This window comes from Mus pahari, chromosome 5, assembly GCF_900095145.1.
Source record: "Mus pahari chromosome 5, PAHARI_EIJ_v1.1, whole genome shotgun sequence".
Lineage (NCBI taxonomy): Eukaryota > Metazoa > Chordata > Mammalia > Rodentia > Muridae > Mus > Mus pahari.
The window spans coordinates 93961405-93973244 of NC_034594.1; positions in this window are offsets into that span (position 1 = coordinate 93961405).

Consider the following 11840-nt stretch of genomic DNA (forward strand, 5'->3'; position numbering starts at 1 on the left):
AGTCTGTGTGAATGTCTGTAGAGCATTTTCTTGATTACTGATGAATAAGGAATGGCTCAGCCTACGGTGGGTGGTGCCACCCCTGGGCAGGTGGTCCTGGGCTGTAGAAGCAGCCCTCCTCCACAGACTTTGCTTCAGTTCCTGCTTCCAGGTTCCTGCCTGGAGTCCCTGCTTTACTTCCCTTCCTGCTCAGCTGAGGTGTGGAAGTATCAGCCAAAGAAATTCTTTCCTCCCTAAGTTGCTGCCGTTTATCAGAGAAAGTCGACTGGAACAATGACACCTTTCCTTATGCTAGAAACGTTTGACATTTTCAAGTGACTTTGTTTTTGTTTTGTTTTTGTTTTTTAAATTGTTATCAGGTACTTTTTGTGCTGCTTTGATAAAGTATCCAACAAAACAAAGGAAGGAAGGGTGTGTTTTAGCTCATACTACAGTCCGTTGTGGTGGGGAAGCTTAGGGCCACTGATCACGTGGTGTTCATAATCAAGGAACAGGGAGGGAGGGATGGTGGCTCCTGTATCTGTCAGGATTCTCTAAAGGGACAAAACAGGTAGAATACATATAAATATACTAAAAGGGGATCTCTTAGGGTGACTTAAGGATGTGGTTGGCTAACCCAACAATGGCTTCTGACAGAAAGGCCAAGAATCTGGCAGCTGGATGTCTCAACAACCCCAATCTGGTATTGGAGCCAAGAGGATTCCTAGAGAGCTATTGATCTGCTGTCGATGTTGGAATCCTGAAGAAGTAGGTTCTAATACCAGCACCAGTGAGGGAAGGCCTCAGCAACAGGGGAGATGAACTTGCCAATGAAAGCGAGAACAAGACAGTAAAAGGCCAAAGCTTTTTAATTCCACGTCCTTTTATGTGGGCTGCCATCAGAAAGTGTGGTCCAGAGTTACCTCAGATGATCCAAAACAGAAAATCCCTGTGAGGGCTGGAGAGAAAGATGGCCCAGAGGTTAAGAGTACTGATTGCTCTTCCAGAGGACCCCTGTTGGCTTCCCAGCGCTCATGTGGCAGCTCACAACTGCCTCCGGTTCCAGTTTAATGTTTTCTTATGACCTCTGGAGGCACCAGGCATGCCTGCAGTGCACACACGTACGTGTAGGCAAAACAGCCACACACATACAATAATAAGAAGTAAATAAAAACACTGAAGAAAAAGGAAAATCCCTCTGAGATATGCCAAGCACTTGGGTTCTAGTCGATTCCAGATGTGGTCCAGTTGACAACCATGACCAGCCATGACAGTCCCCTTTGTCCTTTTGATCTTTTAAAATTTATTTTATTAGTCCAGGTTCCTGACCCTTAGAATGGTGTCACTGAAACTTAGGGTCTCGGTTACCTGGTCTGGAAGCCCCCTCACAGACAGGTCCAGAGGCTTGACTCCTGTGATGCTAGGTCCCGCCCAGCTGGCAGTCAGTGCTGAACATCACACCATGTATCTTCTGGGCATGGATAAATCCCCTGAGGGGGCTATGGCAGCAATAAGCAGATGAGAAAGAGAAGGCCATCACGAACTTCTAGTGTCTCAGTGATGAAGAGATGCTAGTAATCAACTGTTAGCAAGTGAGCAAACATGGCTGTGGCGGTCAGAGCCTTTACACAGCCCAACCTTGAGTCTTGAAACTTAATTCTCAAAGCCTTAGGACTGACTCTGGTCTTTTAGAAGGTCCCTGATAGAGTTTGGGTAAGTATCCAGGCACGCGGGGCTCTGTCAGGGAAAGTAGAATCATAGGAGGTCTGAGCTAATGGGAATCAGATGGCTGGGGACACTTCCATAGATCCCCTACAGGGAACTCTGAGACCCTGATCCTTCTCTCATTCTCCCTCACTATGAGGAAGAAAACATCCTCTTCTGTCACATAGCCATGTAGCCCAGGCTGGACTTGAACTCACTGTATAGTTGAGAATGATCCTCCTGCCTCTGCTACTCCAGTGCTAGGATTACAGGTGCGTGCTACCACATCTGCTATGTGTAGCTCTGGGGATCCTGCAACCTAGAGAATTTGCTCTCTCTCCAGCTGTGCCACATCCCCCAGCTGCCTGTGTATAAGATGCCAGACAGTTCTATGAGCCACTCTTACAAACTGATCTTTGCTTGCTTCATGTATGTTTTGTTTGTGTTTGTTTTTTTTTTTTTCTGTGCTATAAATGGAACCCAAGGCCCACCCAAGCTAGGTCCGGTGCTTTACCACCAAAGCAACCCTCTTTTAGCAAATGAATTGAACCCAGTGAGAGGGAACCCCAACTTTTACTGGGCAATTGGAAGTCCCAGAAGCCCAGGTTTACCTCTGACAGTAGCAAAGGGCAACAGTCGTGGTGGGCTGAGCCCTCAAACTGTTGGACCTGAAACTGCCTCCAGATAAGTAATATAAAAATGACCTGAGGGCTGGAGGTGAGGCTCAGTGGGTAGTACTTGGCCAGCGTGCTCTAAGCCTTGGGGTTCACCCTCAGCACTTTATAAACCTGGACTGGTGATACATACTTATAATCCTAGCACTTGGAAAGTAGAGGAAGGAGAATCAGGAGTTCCAGGTCATCTTCGGCTTCAGAGCAGGTTTGAGGCTAGCCTGGGCAACATGATATTATGCCTCAAAGACAGACAGACAGACACACAGACAGACAGACACAGACAGACAGACAGAAACAGGCACACAGAGACACAGACACAGAAACAGACACAAAGAGACAGACAACAGACAGACAGAAACAGTCACACAGAATCAGACAGAAACAGACACACAGAGACAGACAGACAGACACACAGACACACAGACAGACACAGACAGACAGACAGACAGAAACAGACACACAGAGAGAAAGAAACAGACACACAGACAGACAGACAGACAGACAGAAACAGACACAGACAGAAACAGACAGACAGAGAAGAGACTGACAGACACACACAGACAGAAACAGACACACAGAGACAGACAGACAGACACACAGACAGAGCACCACCTGACTTGACTACTAGAGCATCCATCCAGGTTGGCTGCTAAAGGACTAATTATTTGCTGAGCCCCTCCTTTGGTCACAGAAACCTTTTGTGTTGGTTTTGGTGGCATAGCCAGTGTGGTGGCAAAGAAGCTGGAAAGCTGTGCTTTGTAGTTTCTTGCTATGGCAAAGGCACCCTACCCTTGTAATTAAGTTAGAGTCTTGAAATGCAGAGCTTGGGTCTGCCCAGTCAGTCTCTGAAGTAGAAGGGAAGGATGAGCAGGGGGTTAGGGAACTGGTCGCCATAGCCACTGCAAGCTCTGAAGATGGGTGAAGGAAGCGCCTTGGATTAAAGAACCTTCTAGAAGCTCGGAACTGTTCTGGTTTTTTGTGATTGTGCTGTGTGTTTGCCTATACAGGATTTTGTGCACCATGCTGTGTGTGTGTGTGTGTGTGTGTGTGTGTGTGTGTGCCCCAGGCTCACCCTGAGGTGTTCCTCAGGAGCCACTCGACTTAGTTTTTGACAGTCTCTCACTAGAACCTGGGGCTTGTCTATTAATTAAGCTAACCTAAGTGACCATTGGTTCCCAGGGATCCACTGTCTCCAGCTGCAGCAATGGGATTACAGCCACAGATCTAACCTTTTAAGGGAGTGCGGGGGATCAAACTGAAGTCCTTGTGCTTTTGAGACAACCACTGTTACCAACTTAGCCATCTCCCCTACACCCATTGCCGGCTTTGAAGATGGATAAGGGCCCTGGGCTATGGAATGCAGCAGCTTCTGGAAGCTGAAAACCACACTTTTTCACAGCCAGCAAGAAAACAAAGTTCTCTGGGAACTGCCAGGAACCAGCTTCTGCCAGCATCCCCCAGGAGCAGGGGCCGTCAGTCTGTCCTTGCTCCACTAGTTACCCTAGTGGGGTCTCTACTGAGCTTCTGACCCTCAGACAGTAGAGATGCACACTTGTGTCCTTTAAAGCCGTGAAATCTGTGGCTATTTGTTACTGAGCGTGTGGAAAACTATTAGGGCTGGTTCAGGGGATAAAAGCACCTGTCGCCAAGACTAACAATCTGAGTTCCATTCCCCGGACCCATGAAATGAAAGATGGGAACCAGCTCCTACACTCCGTGATCTCTACACAAGGTTCGGGTCTAGTTCTAGTGTCCGTGTGCCCTTGATAAACTAGCTTTTGGGGCTTCTTCTTCCACAGAGGTAGTTATAGACTTTTTTTTTTTTTGGTGTCTTACACTGATTGTCTGCCCAGTGTGTACTTTATTCGCCTTGAAGTTTGGCAAGGAAGTTAAGTATTTTCTCATTTACAAAGCCTGGGATCCGGACTGCGTTCATCAGAAAGACTACAGGGAGTGGGTGAGGTCAAGCGAAGCGGCAGGGCAAGAACCATTCACTCAACTGCGCATGCCTGTGTCTGTATGTGAGTCCTGAGGGTATTCAGGGCAGGAAGTGAGTATAGATCACCCTGACTTTCCCAGACCGCCTGAAAGTTCCCTGCAAGCTTAGGCTTGGGCACAGTGGGATTTATGGCCACGAATTGAAGCTTCTGGAGAAGCCTACGTAGACTTAGTTCGTCATCTTCGCTCCCACCTTCACAGACTCCCCTCTGGGGCACCCAGGCAAAGGGTCTACCTGTCACGGGGGAGAGAAGTCAGGATGGCAGCAAGACGGCTTCGTCTCTTTGCACAGCTCTGCAGCCTTTAACTCTCTGCTTTGATCCAGCGCAGACAAGCCCGGGTGCTCCCTGTCTGTTCCTGTTGCTGGGCCTCAGCCAAGGATGGAATGTGGGAGGCCTCTGTGGCTTGGGGCTCCCCACCCTGTCTGAGCACCGCACCTTCTAAAATTGACGCAACCTCTGCTGGTGTTTGGGTCCCATTGCAAAGTAACTTGTTACCCAAAGCCTAGCCTCAGTTTCTCCATTTGTCAAACAGTAAACACCAACAAGTTTTGTCTTTTAATTTCTGTTTTCATTTGGTTTTGAAACAGGGTCTCAAGTAGCCTAGGCTGGCCTCGAACAATGGCCTTCAGCTTCTTAGCCTCCCACCTCCACCTCCAGGATGCTGGGATTACAGGCTTGTGTTACACAGGGTTTAGGTGGGGCTGGATGCATGCTAGGCCAGCATGCCCCATCAGTTCCAGCCCCTGCCCTGCCCACATATTCATATGTGTATGTATGTGAATATTTCTAAGGAGCAGTAAGTATGTCTGCACCTCGAATCTTATAAATGACTGTTAACAAATGGTCACATTTTATTGTTTGTTATAACATTAACCAAGTGGTTACAATGTTGGGAAGGTTTGAACAGTATAGTTCTCTCCCTCACCCTAGTTTCTACATCTAACAAAAGCAGGTAACACTTGAACCTGGGTCCCTGGGGTTTGCCTTTCCCTGGAACCCTATGTTAACTGCAGTTTCCCCATCTCTTCCTGGTCTAGTGAAATGTGGCAGGCACAGGCTGCTGTCCCAAGCTGGAGATTCAGGAAGACAGAAGTACCTGACACCTGATGGTGTGGTATGATGTGTGTGTGTGTGTGTGTGTGTGTGTGTGTGTGTGTGTGTCAGGGGTGGTCACATATGAAAACAGTATGCAGAACTGTAGACCTTCCTACACCTGCCCTCGCCTTTCTTTGCCAACTATCCTGTCAACTTGGCCAGGATAGTACTGAGATTCATGAAGACTGAGAGGGCTGAAGTGCAGACCAATTTAGGCTGTGGCAGTCTTTCCCAGTCACCAGGGCCTTATGCCTACCTCTCATTGTCTTTGATGCTTCTCCCTGTCTCTGTCTGTCTCTGTCTCTCTGTCTGTCTCTGTCTCTGTCTCTGTCTCTCTTTCTCTGTCTCTGTTTCTGTCTCTCTCTCTCATAAGTCCCTAGCCCAAGTCCTTCAACTCAATATGACTTTGAACTCCTAATCCTCCTGTCTCTACCTCCTGAGTGACCACACCAGTTTATGTGGTGCTGGGGACAGAACCCGGGGCTTCATACGCACAAAGCCAACATCTACCAGTGAGGTTCCATTGTCATCCTCCATGTGTGGTGTCATCATTCTCAACATGTATCCTGCCTTAGAAAGTTGTCTACTGGCTCCTCAGCCTCTTCTGGGTTTGACCTGCTCCCCAAAGGTGACAAAGGACCCCACTTCATTTCTGTGCTCAGCACTTAAGCCCAGGCAATGAGACAGGGATCCAGAAATGTTCATTAAAACAGAGAGGTCTATGCTTGATCCGAGTGGCAGATGTTTGTCCAGCAATCATGAGACAAAACAAAGCAAAAAGAACCAAGCACCAAAGGTCTGGGGTCGAGGATCAGCGGGTAGACTGCTTGTCTCACACGCACAAAGGGGCCTGTCTAGTACTGCATAAACCAGGGATGGTGGCGTGTGCCTACAGTTCTAGTACTTGACAGGTAGAAGCAAATGGGTCAAGAGTTCAAGGCCATTCTCAACTACCAGAAAGGTCCAGGATAGCCTGGGCTACGTGAGGTTCTGTCTTGAAAAGTTTAGCTGCATGGTAGAGTGCTTGCTCAGCAAAGCTCGGGAGATATGGAGAGGGAATTCTTATAGAATGCTGATGGGATGGAAAGTGGACAGTCAGTAGAGAAAGGAGTTGGGAATTCCTAAGTACAGCCAAAGTAAAACCCAGCTGTGCCACATCTGTGTAAGGAAAGGAAACTGGAATATGAAGCCTTGTACACACCCTGGTTTATTTCTGCACTGCTCTAGAACAAGAGACGCCAGGGACTGAAGAGATGGCTGCTCTTCCAGAGGACCTGGTTCAATTCCCAGCATCCACATGATGGCTCACAGCTATGCCCAGATCTTTTGGTGTCTGAGGCATGCACATGAGACACAGAGATGCATGCAGGCAAAATACCCATGTGCAGAAAACAAGGTTTATAAAAATCTTTAAAAAAAAAATAAAAGATTTTTTTTTTTTAAAAAAAGAGAAACCTTTTGAGTGTTCAGCAGAGGAGTCAATAGTGAAAATGTGTATTGGGGGAGGTTATAAGGGTAGGGGCAGGTATGAGAGGAGAGGAGAGGAGTGGGATTGGGGTGCATGATATGAAATACACAAAGAACCAATAAAAAGTTAAACAAACAAAAAATGAAAATGTGGTAAGTGGACATGATGGAATATTATTCAACCCTTAAATGTATGAAAGCCTGTTCTTCCATACTGCATGGGGGAGCCAGGAAGACATTGTTTTATCTGGAAGGAGCCATGCACAGACAGACAAATACTGTGTGATCTTACCCAGATGTGAAATTGGGAGTGGGGAGTTTGATTTAGATCAGAGGGCAGCAGCTGGGGGGGGGGGATGGGAGGAAGTTGGGGTAGTCAGGGCTGTGCATACAAAATTAGAGTCAAACAGGAGGCCCTGGGGTCCCTTCACTCTGTAGTTATTACCTCAAACAATAAAGTATTGTTTATTCCAAGCAAGCTACAGGAAAGGACGTCATCACAGACATGACGGTTGTAATAACTATTCAGGTGGGGTCATTACATAAGTTATGGAAAACATACATGGAAACATGGTGGGTAATTTTTATGTGTAATTATAAACATGTATAATTACTATGTGTTAATTAGGAATAACATAAACCTTTTTAAAGGGCCCATTGTGAAAAGTGAGTGACTGAATAAGTGAACCGGTAAATCACCTCTACCGGTCCAGGTGCACCTCAGTCAACCGACCAGCAGGGCAGGTGGCTCAGAGGGGCGCCACCGCCAAGGTCTGGCTGTGTGGCTGCCAATCAAAGGACTGGGCCGGTAAAGTGACTCCCTACCAAGACTGATGATCTGAATTTGTCACATGGTAGAAGGAGAGACCTCACGGCCACAGAAGACTGGCTCTCTGTACTTCAGGAAAGCAAAGGAACCCTGTGGTTGGAGCGGACCTCCAGGGAGAGGGACCAAGGAAATGCTGAGCCCAGGTCTCCTCAGCTGCAAACTGAGGGGAAACCAAGTCTTTGAACTCAGAAAGCAGGCACAGACCTTGGGGTCTGTAGACACGTGGCCTGGAACTCTGACCGCATACTGGCTTTGTGAAAGTCACGTACAGGACCTGCAAGGTGGCTCAGCGGGTCAAGGTGCTTGCGGCTAAGACTGAAGACCTAAATCCAATCCCTGGGATCCACTTGATAAGAAAGAACCAACACCCCCGTAAACTGTCATCCATGTGCTCCATGGCACATGTGCACACCCCTAAATTAATTAATTTATTAAGCTTTTACAGTCATGCCAAGATTCTTTAGCCACTAGTTAAGTTCTTGGTTGGTTTTTGCCTTGCTTCTTTTGAGTCAAGGTTTTTCTATGTAGCCCTGGCCGGCCTGGAATTCCTATGTTGTCCAAGATGACCTGAAATTGATAATCCTCCTATGAAAGCCTTCTGAGTATTAAGGTCTGTACCAGCCCATGCCCAGATTTTAAGTTAATCTTGTTTCTTCTTAGAGTGTATGAAAGGGGATGGCATCTGTAGGACAAAGGACAACTTTGTGGAGTTGCCTCTCTCCTTCTACCTTTAGGTGGATTAGGTGGCTTGAACTCACATCTTTAGGATCTCTTTCCAGGTGAGATGTGTGTGTGTGTGTGTGTGTGTGTGTTCGTGTGTGTCTGTCTGTGTTACATATACATATATGTAAATATGTATCATATATATATCATACACATGAGAGACGTGATATATATATATATATATATATATATGAGAATACAAACATCCCAGGGTAGCCTTTTGGGAGTCAGTTCTCTCCTTCCACCACATGAATTCCAAACCCTGAGCTCAGGTCATCAGGTTTGGTAGCAAGTGTATTTACTCACTGAGCTGTTTTGCTTCCCTGGCAACACATCTGGAATCAAAAACCACTAAAGATTGCTACACTACTGTATTAGTCAGGGTTCTCTAGAGTAATAGAACTTATAGAATGAATTTCCTTTTTTACATATATAGAAAGGGGATTTATTAGAATCAACTAATCCAATAGTGGGCTATGAACAGAAAGTCCAGGAATCCAGTAGCTGTTCCGTCCACAAGCTGGAGGTCTCAGCTGGTCTTTAGTAAATGCTGGGATCCCAAAGAAGTAGGCTTCAGAGCCAGTGAAGGAATGAACTTGATAGCAAGTTGAGGGCAGGCAGGCAACGAGCAAAAGCTTTCTTCTTCGAGGTCCTTATGTAGACTTCCAACAGAAGGCAAGGCTCAGATTTGATCTGGATTAAAATGTGGCTTCCTGCCATAAAGATCCAGATTAAAAGCAGATCTTTCCACTCCAAATTAAGCAGGAATCCCTCAAAGGTCTGCCCTCTATATTTGGGTTTTAGTTAATCCCAGATGTAGTCAAATTGACAACCAAGAATAGCCATCAAAACTACCAACCCCAGGAGCTGGCGGATTCTATCAACCTTTTTTCTTTTATGTTTATTTGCATGTGTATGTGTGAGTACACATGTATGTGTGCCCACCCTGGCACACATGGTATTCTCTCATGTCACCATGTGGGTCTCAGGGATAAAAATCAAGATTAGTGGCAAGCACCTTTACCCACTGAACAGTCTCGCTGGCATGTGCCACAAAATTCTCTCTCAGTCTTCAGGAGACCGAACCCTGCCAGCACCCTGATGGAGAACTTCAGAACTTCCGAAGGAAGAGGGCTGGCCGCTCACGGACCTCCCAAGACAGGATCAGGGAATGGTGGTTCGCATGTTTGCAGAGTAGGGCTTTTATAGGCTTCCTATGGAGAAATCAGCCCCCTACTGCTGAAGACAGGCCTGTAGCCAACATGCCAGCCTCCAGCAGGGTCTCTGGGGAGCATTCCTGGTTAATAAAACCAAGACCACTGGCAAAAAAGAAAATAAATAAATAAAAATAAAATAAAAATAAAAAGGAGGGAATGAAAGCTCCAAGTACAGCCGTGGGAAAATGAGAATTTTTGGCCTTTGTTTAAAAAAAAAATCATAATGTTACTTTCTGGAAGCCAAATATTCCTCAAAGGGAGATGATTAAACACACAATGGCTCTTCTTTCTGTCTTGGCCAAGGTCCTAGCTCAAGCTGCACATTCTCCTCAATCCAGACCTACATGGAAGGACATGTAGCTCCGTTTGTTGACCTTATGACAGTTCGAGAGGACTGATGACCCAGGAGTGCAAAGCTGAGAATTCCAGGTATGAAGGCTCAGTGGTTCACGCTCAACCTAAGTACCCAGAAAGCAGGCCTCAAAATTTCCCAGTCCTTAAAATAGGAGTTAACTGGAGACATGTCTTCCACTCAATAACTGTTGCCACATTCGTTTGGGAGGGTCTTCTAGGCGTTTCTCTGAGATCTTGCTGGCTGGAGTTGGGGAGCTAGAGGGCTGGGGAGGTCCTGAGGGGTGTGTCTGTGGGAGGCAGGCAACGTGGGGGGTGAAGACAGGCCCAGGGCCGGATGGGTAAGAGCCTGGAGGCATGAGAGACAGGGATGGATTCTTGGTGGTTGGGGTGGAATTTGACATCCTGCCATTTCCCCTTATCTCCTCATCAGAAGAGAACCAGAGAGTGTGAGCTCACCCTAGCACAAGCCATTTTCACCTCCTGGTTCCTATCAATTAAAGCCTCTGTCATCCGCTGATCAGGTTTTGGAAGACTTGAAAGACATTCCTGGGCTGGATGGCTTGAAGCTAATTAGGCCATCAGAGCTCTCATGAATGGTTGTCTCCCTCTATAAGACCAGGGAATCGCTTTACAGGCGTCCACACAATGGAACTGGGATTTGAAGCTCAGTTCTGCCATTTATTAGCTATGGCATGATCTCGTGGTACTTGCTATCCCCCTCTATAAAATGGAAGCAGTAACTGTCCAGGTCCACATACACACACATCAGTTGATCGCTCTCCTGTTAGGTTCATACCAACATACTGGACATTCCATGTGTGTGTGTGGGGGGGTGTTACACTATTCATGAAGAGAGCAGAGGACATCTTGTAGGAGTTTCTTTTTCATTATGTGAGTCTTAGGGAAAACTAACTCAGGTCTTTCAATCTGGCAGCATATCAGCCTAAATCTACCTTATTTTTTAAAAATTTGTTTATTTGTTTATTTATTTGTGTGTGTGTGTGTGTGTGTGTGTGTGTGTGTGTGTGTGTATGACTATACTTGCCCATGGATGCACTCAGGTGTTTGTAGAGGCCAGAAGAGGCCGTCAGATTCCCCAGAGCAGGAGTTATAGACAGCTGTGAGCTGCCCGGTCTGGGTGCCCGGAACTGAACTCTGGTCCTTTTGAGAGAGCAGCAAGTGGTCTTAGCCACTGAGCCCCACCTTGTGTTTTGAGACAGGATCTCTCATTAATCTGAAGCTCACCGAGCAGTCGAGCAGTCTAGGCTGGCTAGTCAGTGAGCCTCGGGGACTCTCCTGTCTCCGACTCTTCAGCACCACGATTAGAAGGGCACGCACCACGGTGCCTGGCTTTTTATGGGCTCTGGGGATAAGACTTAAGTCCTCTGCCTGCTCTGAGCCATTTACTGACGGAGGGAGCAACCTCCCAGGTTGCTGCTTGACATCTTTCCCCATGACACGCTCCTCTTTTGGCATTAGTCTCCCTAACAGTGTGCCCCTCTCCCCCCACCCCTCCCCCCCCCACGAGCCAAGCCATGCTGGGTTAACTGCTATAGGAGAATGCTGAATATCTCCTAAGGCTCACGTGCAAAAAGCTTTGCTCCTGGGTGGTGCTTCGGGAAGCCTCCGGAATTTTTAAGAGATGGGGGCAAACAAGCAATCATTAAAGCACCGGGGGCTTGTCCTTGAAGGGAGCCCAGCTCCATGCCCTGCTCCCTTTACTCCCTGGTGAGGGGGTGAGTGGGTCTTACTCTACCATGTACTTCAGCCCTGATGCTCTGCCCCACCACAGGCTCAA